The sequence below is a fragment of the Bos mutus genome, chromosome 8 (assembly GCF_027580195.1).
Source record: "Bos mutus isolate GX-2022 chromosome 8, NWIPB_WYAK_1.1, whole genome shotgun sequence".
NCBI classification, from domain to species: Eukaryota; Metazoa; Chordata; class Mammalia; order Artiodactyla; family Bovidae; genus Bos; species Bos mutus.
In genome coordinates this window covers 106,046,569-106,064,770 of record NC_091624.1, presented here as the reverse complement: position 1 = coordinate 106,064,770, position 18,202 = coordinate 106,046,569, and the positions used below count along the sequence as shown (strand labels likewise).

At 40.8% G+C, this 18,202-nt stretch overlaps 1 protein-coding gene across 1 annotated transcript in view; it reads left to right on the top strand.

Moving 5' to 3' along the window:
- The window catches only part of GALNTL6 (polypeptide N-acetylgalactosaminyltransferase like 6), a 1,507,590-nt gene that overhangs the window by 1,369,534 nt on the left and 119,854 nt on the right, over nt 1-18,202 (top strand). The window lies entirely within an intron of this gene.

Below are 18,202 nucleotides of genomic sequence, written 5' to 3'. Positions count from 1 at the left end.
TTCTTGCCAGAAAAATTGCACGGACGGAGGAGCCTGGTGGGCCACAGTCCATGGGGTTGCAAAGAGTCAGACATGACTGAGCAATTTAATGGTTAAATGATGTATATATGTATAACTGAAACTTTATAGAATTCCAAAACAAGTGAGTTTTTTATTTTTATCTGAAACTACTCAGGTTTCGTTTCCACTTGCTTGGACCATAAGTACTTCTAAAATTATATCCTTTATTACATATATTCTCAGTCGCTCAGTTGGGTCTGACTCTTTGCAACCTCATGGACTATAGCCCACCAGGCTCCTCTGTTCATGGGATCATCCAGGCAAGAATACTAGTGTGGGTTGCCATGTCCTTCTCCAATCAAACCTGCTCTCCCGCATTGGCAGGCAGATTCTTTACCCACTGAGCCATCCAGGAAGCCTTTATTACATATATATGCATGCATATATTCTGATATACACATATATGATACATAAATATATAATAGCATATCAAATTTCAGGATTTGTAAATGACAACATTTACTACAACATATGAAGATCAGATAATCAAAGCAAAATAAACTATGCAAAAGGTTTTCTTTTTTCCTTTTTCCTTGTCATTATTCATACAGAAGATAGTGATTCTCACAAAATTTACCATACCGAAATCTCAATAAATAAATTAGCTCTTAATTACCTCTATTATAAAGTCAAACCAATTCTTGCTAAAATAAAATGTATCCTGAATACAGTAAAAATCAAACCTAATAGTCTAGCTAAACTTTTTGAATTTATGCATAAAAGAAATTGATAAAACTGGTTTTTATTCAATTTTAATAACCATATTCAGTGTGTTAACAGAAATGTTATGTTGTCTCCAAAGTGTTATAAAATAAATATCCCCAAAGAGAAACTCAGGAGACATGACTGCAGGCTTCAGCACATCTAGAATTTTCAATCTGATTGCTGGCAATAAACCTGGGAACACTATTTACTAAATTAGTGCTTCTTTTCACCATTATTGAAACACATCTAATTTCACACCTTAGGCACTGTTTTCTCAAACTTCTGTATAGGTACATTTACACAATTTATTCAATGATATGTGATATATAAATGCTAGGCCAAGTGCTTTACATGCATTATATATTTTAAAACCACAGCTCTAAGAACTTGGTACTATTCTATTTTATAGATGAAGAAACTGAGACTTAAAAGTTTTAAAGATTTTTACATTAATTTTTTTAAGTTGTAAAGATTAAATAAACTACCTGGTGTTGCTTAGGGATTAAAATGCTCAGGTTGACTCAATTGCAGAGAATACAGAAACATAAAATTGTCCGTTCACCCAAGTCATATCTGCCAACACCATTCCCAAGTTCACAGTTACCCTGTTAGTCTCTAGTTAATGGTTCCTCTCACTGAACAGAGGAGCGTGTCTTCATTATAGCCCAAGAGCATAGCCGCGAACTCTGTGCTGACTCTGGCAAAATACTGCTAATATCAGATGTGGTCCAAAGCTGGAAAGAATTACAATAATTCCTTCCACTGGAAAAACAGAAAATTGCGTTTGACTCCAGCAGTAAAAGAAAATACAGCATTGCTACATTTGCAATATCATCAGAAGTCAAAGTATGCTTTTTACTTTTCACAGTTCAAGAGTTTTTTTGGTTTTTATATTCTCTTAATTCATGAGTTCTTTAGGTTTAAAATACTATTAAGAAAAATCTGTATTGTACAAATAATAAAGAGTGGAAAAAGTGTAGAGAAAAGGGAACCTTCTTAATACTGCTGGTGGATTATACATTGTTGCAGACACTGGGGAAAACAATATGGACAGGTTCCTTAAAAAACAAAAAAATAAGAGTTGCTGTATGATCCAGCATTCCCACTACTGGGCATGTATCTGGACAAAAATATAATTCAAGAAGACACATGCACCCCTGTATTCACAGCAGCACCATTTAAAATAGCTATGACATGAAGACAACCTAAGTGTCCACTGACAGAGGAATGGATAGAGCTGTGGTGCATGTATACAATAGAACGTTACTCAGCCATAAGAAAAAGAACAAAAAAAGATGTCATTTGCAGCAACATGGTTGGAACTAGAGATTACCATACTAAATGAAATGTCAGACAAAAAAAGACAAGTACTGTATAGTATCACTTATATGTGGAATCAAAAACAAAAAGCTACAAATGAACTTATTTATGAAACAGAAATAGACTCACAGACATAGAAAACAAACTAGTTACCAAAGAGGTAAGCAGGGAAGGGATACATTTGGAATTCAGGATTAACAGACACACACTACTGTATATAAAATACACAGCAAGGATCTACACAGGGAGCTACATTCATTATCTTATCACAACCTATGAATCACTTGAAACAATGTAAACCAGCTAGACCTCAATCTTTTTAATTTATTGAATTATTATTTATTTATTTGGCTATGCCAGGCCTTCGGTTGTGGCCTGTGGGATCTGTTAATAAATTCCCGGACCGAGGATTGAACCCAGGCACCCTGCACTGGGAGCATGCAGGCCTAGCCACTGGGGAAGCACCAGGGAAGTCCCTATGCTTTTTTAAAAATTATTTAAAAAGAAAAAAAAGGAAAAAGAAAACCTGTGTTAAAGAGATACCTGACTTTGAATGAAGAACCGGGTGTAGATAAAAGCACTGTGGGAAGTCTGAGAGTTTGCAGAATGGAATCTGCATTCTACATCACAGGGGTATTTGTAAGACAAACACAAACTTGAACCTCTCATGTGGCTATCACTTCTATATATGCTTCTTTTCAGGGTGACCTGGGGTTTTATTACCCCACTTCCTCTTCCTCCCATTATCTGTCATTCTGAAGGTTATGATTGGAATGCAGCCCTTCTGTCTTTGTCTAGAAACCATGGAAACAGAGCTAGAGGTTCAGGACTACGTTGCCCCAGTTTGTTTGATGAGAATGCCAGATGCTTTGTCAACAGCTATGTCTTATGGGGTCCTGTTTCAGACACATCCCTCTGTCCTTCCCGCCACTGTGGGCTGACCTTGGGCTTGCTGTCCCTCTCTATCAGTACTTGGAACATGAGGGGAACACACTCAAGCAGGTTTTGCTGGAATTGGCATGGAAGATGAGGAATATTCTCCATATGAGATAAATCAAAAGAATTGTCTACAAATAGCTCTGCTCAATGACATTTTAAAAAGTCAAAGAAAAAATCAAATATCTGTATTTGGAGAAATAGTCCGTAAATTGTGATTAATTTTACCAAGGGAAGCACTGTTAGATGCTCACTGGTCAGCCCTCCAGTCTTGGGAACATGTACAGACAACTGAAAATTCACCAGTCTATTCTACATCATCAAAAAGAAATTGTTTCAAGTCTGAAACTTAGAAACTCTCATTCAAAAGATTTCGGTCTGCATTTGTCATCAGGCATCTTTGCTTGCTCTTTGCGCGTCAACCAAAGAATCATTTCAATGACGCTTATGACAAGATTCTGTGGCTGAATGAAAATATGTCCAGAAAAGTGTGTGTTAGTCTCTCAGTCTTGTCTGACTCTTTGTGACCACATGGACTGTGTAGCCCACCTCTGTCCATGGCGGCTCCTCTGTCCATGGAATTCTCCAGGCAAGAATACTGGAGTGGGGGTTGCCACTCCTTTCTCCAGAGGACCTTACTGACCGAGGCATTGAACCCAGGTCTGCATTGCAGGCAGATTCTTTACTGTCTGAGCCACTGAGAAAACCCAGGAGGTGGAGGTGGGGGGAACCCTCTGCTTTATATTAAAAGGCTGAGTTTTGGGTCAGACGATGCTGGCTATGGGGGCAACTCAGTTCTCTGTCTCTCTGGACATCCTTCCTTTTTCTAACATCTGGCGAGGTAAGGAGATTTCATGCCATCACACAGAGACCAGCACAGCATACCACAAAAACGTTGCTGTGGTATTTCATGACACAGTCAAGGAAAAGAGCTCTCTAGAGAAATGATCCGTCTGCCCTGTGCTCAGGCTTCAATCTCTTTTAATATGAATCTGAATTCTCACATGACCCAGAATTATCCAGCTGCCTTTCAAACGTTGCTAGGTTACCAGCTGCCAGGGAGGAAAAAGCACCATTAAGTCAGACACTCAACTAGCTTTTACTGAGCATCTAATTTACATCAGGGTGGTATTCCAGGTACTCAGTTTGGAGTTGCATCTGGAAACAAAAGGGCTTCCCAGGTGGCATTAGTGGTAAAGAACCCACCTGCTAATTCAGGAGATGTAAGAGATGCAGGTTTAATCCCTGGGTCAGGAAGATTCCTTGGAGGAGGGCATGGTAACCCACTCCAGAGTCGTACACGATTTAGTGACTGAACAACAACAACAGCAAGTGACCACCTCTGTTATGTGCTCTTGTCCTTCCCATGCGAAAGCTTAAGGTTCAGATATGTAAGGAAATTATCACTTACCTCTCACAATCTTTCAGCCTTTATCAGTCACTAATTCATTCAGTGGGCATTTATTTACTGATTACAGTGTGCCAACTCTGGGCTAAGCTCCAGAGATTCAAAGATAATGTGAAAAAAAAATGGCTCTCCAGTTGCCACCTGGAGAATTAATTGATTCCAATTCCTCAGTATTGTTTGGAATATATGTTATTTCCATATTCACAGGAATAACTTAAGAATATACACAGGAACCTCTTCACCAGCCTCCCTCCCTGTTCTTTTCTCCTCTTTCAACTGATCTCCAGTTTTTACTCATTTAATTCCCTGAGTCACTTTATTTTCCCCTCCTAAAAGTTCACAATTTCTCCTAAGAACCTCACAAATCAAATTAGCATGCCAAATCATAAACCATGAAACTTCCCCTCAATTGTCTGCCTCACCCGTCTCCAGCTACACCGCAAACCAGTTAAAGGCGTGCTTTCCTTTCCTTCCCAGAAAAGATGGAAACACACCCATCTATCACTGTCCTTGTTTATTGCAGAGATTTTAACTATCCAGACTTTGCTCTGTTCCTGAGACTTTGGGTTATTCCCTCTAAAATATTAATCAGAACCCTTCATTGTGAATCAATGTGCCCTGCAAGCTAGACCCTGCAGAAACATGCAAGAAAGCCCAGTACGAGCCTTCAGGTCAAGTACAACCGAGATGGGTATTTCACCCGTTAAACATAAACATCAGATAAAGCAGAAACGCACAAAAAACTTAGGTTAAGAATCTCCTCTAGGGTGTCCCTGATGGCTCAGTGGTTAGGAAACCGCCTGCCAGTGCAGGGGATGTGGGTTTGATGCCTGATCCAAGAAGATCCCACATGCCATGGAGCAATTAAGCCCATGCGCCACAACTACTGAGCCTGTGCTCTTGAAAACCCCAACTACTGAGCTCGTGCCCCCTAAAGCCTATGTTCCAAGAGAAGCCACCCCAATGAGAAGCCTCCGCTCATCACAAATAGAGAAAAGCCCATGCAGCAGCAAAGACCCAGCACAGTCCAAAAAAAAACCTCCTCCAAAGTAAAACATACAAAGGTACATTTATTCACAGTCTTCTAATGCAAGAGAAGCCAAAGCTGTTCCTTCTGCATTTGGGTCCTCAAGTCGGGGTAAACTAGAGATGCCTGAACCACATCCACTTTGCATCCACCAGGAGTCCTAGCTTGGGCTCCTCTAAACTGAAATGAGAGGGACTTCCCTGGGGGTCCAGGGTTAAGATGTCACCTTCCAACGCAGGAGATACTGGTCTGATCCCTGGTTGGAGAGCTAAGATCCCACATGCCTTGTGACCAAAAAACAAAACATAAAACAGAAGCAATACTGTTACAAAGTCAATAAAGACTTTTAAAAAAAACTGAAATGAGAACCTGAAGACACTTGGAAGCTATCTTCAGGCAGTCATAGAACCCTTCTGATTTTTTTATGATTTTTACCTGACTCTTTAGTACTACTTTACCCACACTGATTTGACAGCAATTTTTAAACAATTCCATCTTTTAAGCACCTCAAATTAGTTCTGATATGAGCAACAACTCTTTCCATAACAATATTTCATCAATTCAAATGATACATCATCAAATTGCATAATTATAATTTTTTTAACTAGCATAATCCCCTTTGGGAAGAAACACACTGCCTTTGGGTTCTTTTTTTAAGATTTTTTTATGTGGACCATTTTTAAAGTCTTTACTGAATTTATTACAACATTGCTTCTGTTGTTTATGCTCTGGTTTTTTGGCCGTGAGGCTTGTGGGGTCATAGCCCCCTGACCAGGGATCAAACCTGCACCTCCTACATTGGAAGGTCAAGTCCTAACCACTGGACCACCAGGGAAGCCCCAGTTGCCTTTGAGAGACACACACAACTGTGAGCCAAGGATTTCAGGTGGATCCAGTATAGCCTGTATCCAGCGTAGGTCCACCTAATATGAATGCTATTTGCTATGTTTACTGAACGACTAGAGTGATGGTTTAGACATTAAGTTGATTGAGCAGATTCAGACCTTGCTGTCAAAAACTCTCAGTCTCATAAGAGACAGGGAAAGCTCATGTTGCAAGGGCAGGGGCATTGCTGTCTCCATACGGAGGCAAATCACCCAGCTCCTGGGTTCAGGCCTGGGGTGAGGCACTCCCCTTGAGTCCTTGTCCTCACACAGGTGCCCCAGTTCCCTGCCCTCTGTCCAGGGGGCTTACAGGTGTACCCAGGTAACTGAGTGGCCAGGGTCATACAGTGATGAGGCAGGGTGGGGGCAGCCTCCACGCCCTTCTGTGTGGCCCTTCTATGCTGCACACTCGTCCTACAGACCAGCTCTCAATCCTGTTTGCAGGTTGTCACTTCTGTTCCCTTCCCTCAGGCCCCATCTTGTGTAGACTCTCTGTTGTTGTTGTTCAGTTGATAAATCGTGTCCAACTCTTTGTGACCCCATGAACTGCAGCACAGCAGGCTTCTCTGTCCAACACTATCTCCCTGAGTTTGCTTAAACTCATGTCCACTGAGTCAGTGATGCCATCCAACCATCTCATCCTCTGTTGCTCCCTTCTCTTGCCCTCAATTTTCCCCAGCATCAGGGTCTTTCCCAATGAGTCAGCTCTTTGCATCAGGTGGTCAAAGTATTAGAGCTTCAGCTTTAGCATCAGTCCTACCAATGAATATTTAGGGTTGACTTCCTTTAGGATTGACTGATTTGATCTTCTGGCTGTCCAGGGGACTCTCAAGAGTGTTCTCCAACACCACAGTTCAAAACCATCAATTATTTGGCACTCAGCCTTCTTTATGGTGCAACTCTCACATTCATACATGACTACTGGAAAAACCATAGCTTTGACTATAGGGACCTTTGTGGGCAAAGTAATGTCTCTAACATGGGTGGGGGGGTGGGAAAAACAGTCCTAAAATAAGCCTGGAGGGTTTCTTTGAATCTTTGATCTATGTGACTGTGACTAGGAAGAAAATGTCCCCAGAGAAAAAAATAGAAGATGGAAAACACACTGAACATAACAAAGAGAATTCTTAATACTGCCACACAGAAATAAACACATCAGCTCAAAGAGACTAAAATATGCCTGAGATTTTAATAGATGGCATCCATTTATTTTGCATCCCTTTCTGATTTTTAAAAGCTTCACATGGAGCTACCTGTGTCCCGAAGTCCTGGCCATTCCAGTCTTCCTATACCGGTAATAACTGTTATTTGGCCCTTTAGCAGGGAAAAGTAATGACTTAGCATTTAAAGGTCATTGAATTTAATTTCTTATTCCATTCAACACTAATGCAAGGTAAAAATATAATTTCTATTTCATAACTGCAAAGGCAGGCCATTACTTAGTTAATATCAAAGCAAGGAGCAAAATTCAGGCTTGCTCTACAAACCATTAGCCTAATTTCTCTTAGCTGGGAAAAAAATAGATTTTATGTCCTCTGTGCGAAAGTGGCTACTCTATTTCTCTGAAACTACTTTAAAAAAGAAATGTAGTTTCTTCCCAACTGAATTTTATCCAATATGGGGGCTAACAACTCCTGTTATGATTTAATGTAAAATTTAATTTTTTACTGTCTTTAAAATGCAATGGCTATTCAATAAGATTTGCATGTACACAACAGAGACTAATCACTGAGTATAGAACACTCAGCTTTTTATTCAAACATGGTAACAGCCATCAATTTGGAATTTGCTAGAGTGCAGGAAACTGTATAGTCTAGAGCTTAGTCTCATTTCAGAGCTTCTCAAGAACATGGATTTCAATTATTTGTACTCAGAATATCAAAATTGATAAATAACCTCACTAAATTAGCTAAATTTAAACCTTCCCATCATAGTACATTGGGCTTTCCTGGTGATTCAGATGGTAAAGAATTGGCCTGCAGTGTTGGAGACCCAGGTTTGACCCCTGGGTTGGGAAGATCCACTGGAGAAGGGAATGACACCCCACTCCAGGATTCTTATCTGGAGAATCCCATGGACAGAGCAGCCTGGCAGGCTACAGTCCATGGGATCACAGAGTCGGACATAAGTGAGTGACAAACATTTACTTAACACTTAACATAGTATGTAGCCATCAAAAAACTTTTAAGTGTATTTATGGTTTAACGATTGAATATTATACAAGTATAATTTACACTTTTAAACTGGAAAAGAAAGATCTACTCTTATAGAACACTCACAGCAACAGCAAAAATTATATGAAACAGGAACAACAACAACAAAAAATGCCTACTCTTGACAAAAGTATCAGATATCTTACCCCCAACCACAGTGTATAAGGAAAGTATCATATGCAGTAAGATCAGTTCAGTGATGGGCTTTCCCTGGTGATCCAGCCATTAAGAGTCTGTGCTTCCAAGGCAGGGGGCACAGGTCTGATTCCTGGTCAGGGAACTATGATCCCACACACCACATGGTGCAACCAATAATAATAAAGTCTTCATTAAGGAACGACAGAGGATGAGATGGCTGGATAGCATCACTGACTCAATGGACGTGAGTCTGAGTGAACTCCGGGAGTTGGTGATGGACAGGGAGGCCTGGCGTGCTGCGATTCATGGGGTCGCAAAGAGTCGGACACGACTGAGCGACTGATCTGATCTGAAGGAAAATATAATAATAACAAAAATTAGTTTTTTGAAAAATATCAATTCAATTGATGATAAATTGGGGCTTCCCTGGTGGCTCAGAGGTAAAGGATCTGCCTGCCAGTGCAGGAGACACGGGTTCAATCCCTGGTCCAGAAAGATCCCACATGCTGTGTAGCAACTAAGCACCTGGGGCACAATATTGAGCCTGTGCTCCAGAGCCTGGGAGCCATAGCTACTGAGCCTACATACACACTCTAGAGCCTGCGCTCCACAACAAGAGCAGCCATCACAATGAGAGGCCTGTGCACTGTGACGAGAAAGTAGCCCCCTCGCTGCACAACTGGAGAAAGCCCACACAGCAACGAAGACCCAGCACAGCCAAAACATAATATACACTTTTAAAAAATAATCATTTTTTTTTAATTTATGGTAAATCAGGAGCAAGGGAAGATGGAATGGCCAGCTACAAATCTCATTTAAAGTCACCAGATCTCAGTTCCCCAAAGTATTGGGGGGAAATCCTAAGAAGAAAACCAACAAGCACTTGTTTGAAATAGTAGCAACAGGAATGACTGCTGGTGGCCAGAGCATCTCAGAATTGAGTCTGGCACCAAAGAGAAGCAGTGAATGGCAGACTGGGGACAGGTCTGACGAGGTCTATACAGACCAGCCGTATTTGCAGGAAGCAGGCTGTTAATGAGGCAAAATGGAGGAAAAATATTCAATATCCAAGCAGCCCAACAGCAGCTAGTTCCTGTTGGGTGCAGCCAATAAAGGCTAAATGAATTCACTCACACACAAAATCCTGTGTCATAAAGTGAATGCTTACTGTCATTGTTAAGAAGGGCATACCCTACTCAAAGATTAATTATAACCTTTTCAAGGAAATAGCATATTAAAATATTGTAAGAAAAAAAGGAAGAAAAGATCAGGAATGGTCATCAAAACCATGCTGCTATACATTGTTATAAATTCTTCAAAGAGGTTAATGAAGTCATTGATTCTGTGAAACAATGTGATATGCTGAGCTTGCTGAGATTAGGCAAAATATTCAAAGAAAGCAGGAGATTAAAAAAAAAATAAGCAGCAACAACTGGGATATAATGAAAAACAAAGCCAAAAAATGGTCACATTGAAAGCAATACGAAAGAAAAAGGAATGTACTGAAAAGATAGAGGGACATAAAGGATAAGACTGAGAAAAAGGAAGAAAATGAAATTAAAATGAACCAAGTTAAAAGTGGGGCTTCCCTTGTAGCTCAGCTGGTAAAGAATCTGCCTGCAATGCAGGAGACCCCGGTTCAATTCCTGAGTCAGGAAGATCCGCTGGAGAAAGGAATGGCTACCCACTCCAGTATTCTTGGGCTTCCCTGGTGGCTCAGCTGGAAAAGAATCCGCCTATAATGCGGGAGACCTGGGTTCGATCCCTGGGTTGGGAAGATCCCCTGGAGAAGGGCATGGCAACCCACTCCAGTATTCTTGCCTGGAGAATCTCCATGGACAGAGTGGCCTGGCAGGCTACAATCCATGGGGTCGCAAAAGTCGGACATGACTTAGCAACTAAACCACCACCACCACTATATATAAACTCTGAAACGACTTAAATGTCCCATTGACAGATGAATGGATAAAGATAATGTGGTACATATACACAATAGAACATTCAGTTCAGTTCAGTCGCTCAGTCGTGTCCGACTCTCTGCGACCCCATGAATCGCAGCACGCCAGGCCTCCCTGGCCATCACCAACTCCCAGAGTTCACTCAGACTCACGTCCATCGAGTCAGCCATAAAAAAAGAATAAAATAATGCTGTCTGACCAAGATGGATGGACCTAGAGATCATCATACTAAGTAAGTTAGATAGTGAAAGACAAATACCATGTGATATTGCTTATATGTGGGATCTAAAAAAAGAGTACAAATGAACTTATCTGCAAAACAGAAATAGACTCAAAAACATAGGAAATAAGCTTATGGTTAACAAAGAGGAAAGTAGGGGAGAGATAAATTAGGAGTTTGGACATATACACATCACTATATATAAAATAGATAACCAGTAAGGACCTACTGTATAGCACAGGGAACTCTACTCAATATTTCATAATAAACTACAATGGGAAAGAATCTGAAAAAGAATAAATATACATATATGTATAACAATCACTGTGCTGTACACCTAAAGCTAACACAACATTGTAAATCACCTATACTTCAATAAGCAAAATAAAATTTTTTAATGGATAAATAAAAATTTCAGAAATTTAAATAATCATAAGAGATTACTCTGCTCAATTCTATGCAAATACAATTAAGATTATGGGGGAAATGGATGATTTTTAACAAAATATAAATGACAAAACTGACTTCCAAAAAAATTCTGAACTGACTATATTCATTTTCTACCGCTACATAACAAATTACCAGAAACTCAGTGGCTTAAAATAGAATTTTCCCAGAGCCTCTGGATCTTAATTCAGCATCTTTCAACAGGGCCTCTGCTAAGGAGCTCACAAGGCAGAGATCAAATTTTCGGCCAGCTCCATCCTTCTCTGGAAGCTCAGCCAGCAAAGATCTGATTCCAAGTTCACCCAGCGTGTTGGCAGGACCCATCTCTGTGGCTGTGGGCAGAGCCCCCAGGGTATTGCTGGTTGTTGTCTGGACAGGACTTTCACCAGCGAGAAGCCCCGCTCTGGTGCTCACCTTGTGGTCTCCTCCCTGGTCCTCTCATAACAGAGCAACTTTCTTCTTCACACTTCACATCCCCATATCTCTGCCTTCAGGAAGGGCTTTTTAGACTCACTTGAGAGGTCAGGCCTCCGAGGACAACCTCCCTTCTGATTAACTCCACTTCAGTTGTTAAGTCATGTCAAACTCTGTGTGACCCCATGGACTGCAGCACTCCAGGCTTCCCTGTCCTTTGCTATCTCCCAGAGTTTGCTCAAACTCATGACTATTGGGTCGGTGATGCCATCCAACCATCTCATCCTCTGCTGTCCCCTCCTCCTGTTCCCTTCCATCTTTCCTAGGATCAGGGTCTTTTCCAGTGAGTCGGTTCTTTGAATCAGGTGGCCAAAGTACTGGAGCTTCAGCTTCAGCATCAGTCCTTCCAATGAATATTCAGGGTTGATTTCCTTTAAGATTGACTGGTTTGATCTCCTTGCAGTCCAAGGGACTCTCAAGATTAACTCAAAGTCAACTAAACTAGGACCATGATTATATGCGCAAAACCCTTTCATCTTTGTCATAACATCACCTAAATCAAGCAATGAAACCATCACACTCACACACCTTCCTATTCTCAAAGGGAAGATATTATTATACAAGGACATTAGTACCATGGAGTGGGAATTTGGGGTCCATTTCAGAATTTCTGCCTATTGGTATTGCCCAATAGCCATAGAAGAAATAGAGAAAATTGTCAAAGAGCTACCTCTGATGAAAAATAAAGCACCAGACCAGATTGGTTTCCTTCAAACTTTGAAGGAACACATCCTGCAATGGTTTTCAAAAACTGTTTTCTAATAACAAAAAAAAGATATATTTTAAATTGATTATACAGCTAGAATAACATTGACAACAAAACCTGACCAAGATAACACACAAACACACTGCTGCTGCTAAGTCGCTTCAGTCGTGTCTGACTCTGTGCGACCCCATAGACGGCAGCCCACCAGGCTCCCCTGTCCCTGGGATTCCCCAGGCAAAAACACTGGAGTGGGTTGCCATTTCCTTCTCCAGTGCATGAAAGTGAAAAGTGAAAGGGAAGTCACTCAGTCATGTCCGACTCTTAGCGACCTCATGGACTGCAGCCTACAAGGCTCCTCCGTCCATGGGATTTTCCAAGCAATAGTACTGGAGTGGGGTGCCATTGCCTTCTCCGACACAAACACACACAAAACCAGAAAAGTGCAGACACATATAAATGCTAGCATTAAAAATAATAAAGATCACACAACAGAGTAACTGTTCAAAGGCTAACGTACCAAAATAAGTACAGTTCTAGGAATTTCCCCATTAGCTGATTTCACACTATTTAAGATTATGATGAGGACTTCCCTGATGGTCCAGTGGCTAAGACTCTGTGCTCCCAGTGCAGAGGGCCTGGGTTTGATTCCTGGTCAGGGAACTAGATATCACATGCCACAATTAAAAGATCCCACATGCCGCAACTAAGACCCAGAGCAGCCAAATAGATAAATCGTTTTTAAAAAGACTATTCTGAAGATAGCAGTCAATTTAGTTAGACAAGAGATAATATAAGAGATATAATAACTGGAAAGGAGGAGAGAGATTTTTCATTGATTGCAAATAGTATTACCATATACCTACCTGAATAATTCAAGTTGAACCAACTGAAAAACTGCTATGAATAATAAGAAATTCAGTAAGTTGCTTGGATTAAATGTATCTGTGTATGTCTGTGTAAATATACAGAAAATAATAGCTTTATATATGCAAACAACCACCTAAGGGAAATCACTATTTACAACAGTAGGGAAAAACCAACCAAGAATAAACTTAAGTATCTATATCTCTAGGAAGAAATGTTATAATTCTACTGCTGCTGCTGCTGCTAAGTCACTTCAGTCATGTCCAACTCTGTGCGACCCCATAGACGGCAGCCCACCAGGCTCCCCCGTCCCTGGGATTCTCCAGGCAAGAACGCTGGAGTGGGTTGCCATAGTGAAAAGTGAAAGTGAAGTCGCTCAGTCATGTCTGACTCTTAGCAACTCCATGGACTGCAGCCTACCAGGCTCCTCCATCCATGGGATTTTCCAGGCAAGAGTACTGGAGTGGGGTGCCATTGCTAATTCTACTGAGGGATATACAAAAAGCCTTGAGTAAATGAAAATTCATAATGAAGACAGTTCTCCCTAAATATGTGTGTGCTGTGTGCTTAGTCACTCAGTGGTGTCCAACTCTTTTTAACCCCATGGACTGTAGCCCACCAGTCTTCTCTGTCCATGGGATTTCCCAGGCAACAATACTGGGGTGGTTGCCATGCCCTTGTCCAGGGGATCTTCCCAACCAAGGGATAGAACCCAGGTCTCCCGCATTGCAGGCGGGATTCCCTTACTGTCTGAGTTGTCAGGGAGACTCCCTCCGTAAGTATACTAATATTTTAATGCCATCCCAGTAAAAATGGTAACATGAATTTTGGGCAATGGAGGGGCTGTTAAACTGGGAACTAGTTATGCTTTTAATTCATAATGGAAAACAAACAGAATAAAAAAATTCTTGGGGGAAAGATAATAGGGGGCTAACATAATCAAACATAGAAATTAGACAGAGATATCCATGGCAGAGAATTTGAATAGACCCAGATAATATGGGAATTTAGCATAAGATGAAGTAAACATTTCAAATCAAAAGGAAGCCAGCAGACTCCTTAATAAATAGTGTGACACAGCTACTTATCTGGAAAAAAAATAAAGATGAATCCTGTGTGTGAAATGACACGTGCACATGGATATTTATCTCAATATTGTTTTTATTGATGAAAAATGAAAAAAATACAAATATCCATCCTAGGGCTTCCCAAATGGCTCAAACAGTAAAGATTTTACCTGCCAATGCAGGAGACCCAAGAGATGCAGTTTTGATCCCTGGGTCAAGAAGATCCTCTGGAGAAGGAAATGGCAACCCACTTCAGTATTCCTGCCTAGGAAATCCCACGTACAGATGAACTTGGCGGGCTACAGTCCATGGGGTCGCAAAAAAGTCAGACAAGACTGAGTGACCGAACACACATCCTAGTGTACTAATCAATCATTATTTACCTATACTATGAGCTACAGTATAGCTTTTGAAAAGAATGCAACAGTTGTATTTTTACTAATTATCACTGGATATTATTATATTGTTATTACATTATATTATGCACTATTATATTACATATTATTATATTACAGATTACTATTAAGTGAAAAAGGGCAAGGTATAGACATATGTGTAAAAATAAATATGGAGGGGAGGTAAATTTTGTTACTTATGTTTAATAATTCATATATAGAACATGTCACATAGTATAATGTAAGCACTTCTAAAATGACAATATTAGCTCCATATGCAGACAGATGTATGTTGTCACAGACGTATTCACATATCCAGGAAATATTTACTCAGAGCCTATTGTATGCCAGACACTGAGAATGTAATTGTTAAGAGAAGTGACAAGTTCTCTATTTCATAAAATTTAGTCTGAAGAGAGACAGATCATAAATAAATAAGTGAATAAACAGGAAAATTTCTAATGTTGGTAAGTAGTAAAAGGAGTTCAACTGGCCAATATTACAAAGTAGGAGCTCCAGAGGAAAATGGTTATATTTGGGATAATGGGTTCAAAATATTGGGCCGGCCAAAATGTTTGCTATGGTTTTCCCATAAGATGGTACAGAAACCTGAACAAACTTTTTGGCCGACCCAATATTTGCATCTGTACGCAAGGTAGAAGGCTTCCCAAGTGGCTCAGTGGTGAAGAATCTGCCTGCAGTGCAGGAGACGTGGGTTTGATCCCTGGGTCCAGAAAATCCCCTGGAGAAAGGAGTGGGAACCCACTCCAGTATGCTTGCCCGGAGAATCCCATGCACAGAGGAGCCTGGCGGGCTACAGTCCACAGGGTCACAAAGAGTAAAGCACAGCTGAGCAGCTAAACAACAAAGCCAGCAACCCACGGTGGGCGATGGGGTGCGGGGCAGTGCTTCCTGGCCCTGTCCTCTTACTCCTCCGACCCTGAGTGTCTCTGATGCCGCCATCACCATGGCCCCGTGTGTAGCGAAGGCTCCAAGTGTCACAGGACCCACGACGCGCAGAAGAAACTACCGAGCTGTGACACGCTAGCGTCCCAAAGAGAGAGGCTTGTTCCAGGCCCCCTGACCCCACGCTGGCCCCTCGGCCCCCACACTCTCGTTCCCAAGTCAGGCCTCCAGCACAGTGGCAGAGAAACCGCAGCTTTAATTAACAAACATTTCTCACTTTCTCCACAGTTGTCCGAAAGTCAAAAACCTCCCAGAGCATTTAATTTATACTCCTGAAATAGTTTACCTGACTTCCTAGAAGGGTACGACTCAATCTCATCTTTTTTCCCTTAAGCTATCTCTATATAAACTCTCATGATGATGCTTTGTACAAATGGTTTTGTTAGAAATAAATTCAGCCTTATGAAATGTACTCATTAGAAATCCTCTTTAAGCCAAGGATGATTCTAAAATATTTTATACACCTCCTCATTGCTTTTATGAGACGGCTATATCAAAAAACCTCTCCTTACTTCTGAGTCTGCAAATACCTCAAAGTGTACCTGCGTTTTGTATCTAAAATGTGACAGAAGCCTTTTTATGGCACACCACGTAATCTCGCATACACAAGAAAATATCTGGAAATGTTCCTATGGGGTTTCTTCCCCTATGATATTGAGCCTACGGACATAAAAATAACCATTCTAATTCAACATGCGCAGAATTGATCTTCTAAAGAAAATATTAAAATGACTCTAAACTCATTCAGAAACTCAAAGATAAACAGAAACAGCTGCTAAATGTCTCACAAGCCAGTCTGAAATTCATTTCATTTACCCAGCAAAAGGTACCTCAGGTGAAACAGAGCATTTTCAAGTTAAATTTTATGTCCATTGGCTAGAAGCCTAGCGGCAAGTCTAAATTCCTTCCATTGTTATATCTTTTATGTCTTATGGCACTTTCCTAATTCCCTATTTAATTTTATTTTCGTGTTTATAGATAGCTATAAGGAGAGCAAGGTACACCAATATACAAAGACTTCAGTACCTGTGTTCAGGTCAATTTAACTTCCTACTCAAGTCTTCTTCTAATATTGAGATTTTTAAGAATTTTTGTATTTTTTTCAGTTGCCATTATCCTTAACTAGAAAAATGAAATAAATCTAATCGCTTTAATGTATTAGTTCACCTCCTCACAAAAATTCAAGAGATATAAGTGTAGAAAATTAAAAAAAATAATAAACCTCTCCATATACTTCCCAAGCCCAAATCCTAATGACAATACAGTAAGTCCTTTACATATGATTGAGTACCATTCCAAATGTGCATTCAGTTCAGTTCAGTTGCTCAGTTGTGTCCAACTCTTTGCAACCTCACAGACTGCAGCACGCCAGGCTTCCCTGTCCATCACCAACTCCCAGAGTTTACTCAAACTCATGTCCATCGAGTCGGTGATGCCATCCTCTCATCACCGACTCCTCATCTCATCCTCTGTCATCCCCTTCTTCCCCTGCCTTCAATCTTTCCCAGCATAAGGGTCTTTTCCAATGAGTCGGATCTTCGTATCAGGTGGCCAAAGTATTGGAGTTTCAGCTTTAGCATCAGGCCTTCCAATGAATATTCAGGACTCATTTTCTTTAGGACAGGCTGGTTGGATCTCCTTGCTGTCCAAGGGACTCTCAAGGGCCTTCTCCAACACCACAGTTCAAAAGCATTAATTCTTCAGTGCTCAGCTTTCTTTATATTTCAACTGTCACATCCATACATGACTACTGGAAAAATTATAGCCTTGACTAGATGGACCTTAGTTGGCAAAGTAATGTCTCTGCTTTTTAGAATGCTGTCTAGGTTGGTCATAGATTTTCTTCCAAGGAGCAAGTGTCTTAATTTCATGGCTGCAATCACTATCTGCTGTGATTTGGAGCCCCCCAAAAATAAAGTCTCTCACTGTTTCCATTGTTTCCCCATCTACTTGTCATGAAGTGATGGGACCGGATGCCATGATTTTAGTTTTCTAAATGTTGAGTTTTAAGCCAACATTTTCACTCTCCTCTTTCACTTTCATCAAGAGGCTCTTTAGTTCTTCTTCACTTTCTGCCAGAAAGGTCGTGTCATCCGCGTATCTGAGGTTATTGATATTTCTCCCAGCAGTCTTGACTCCAGCTAGTGCTTCATCCAGCCCAGCATTTCTCATGATGTACTCTGCATATAAGTTAAATAAACAGGGTGACAATATACAGCCTTGACGAACTCCTTTTCCTATTTGGAACCAGTCTGTTGTTCCATGTCTGGTTCTAACTCTTGCTTCCTGTACTGCATACAGATTCCTCAGGAGGCAGGTGAAGTGGTCTGGTATTCCCATCTCTTAAAGAATTTTCCATAGTTTGTTGTGATCCACACAGTTAAAGGCTTTGGTATAGTCAATAAAGCAGATGT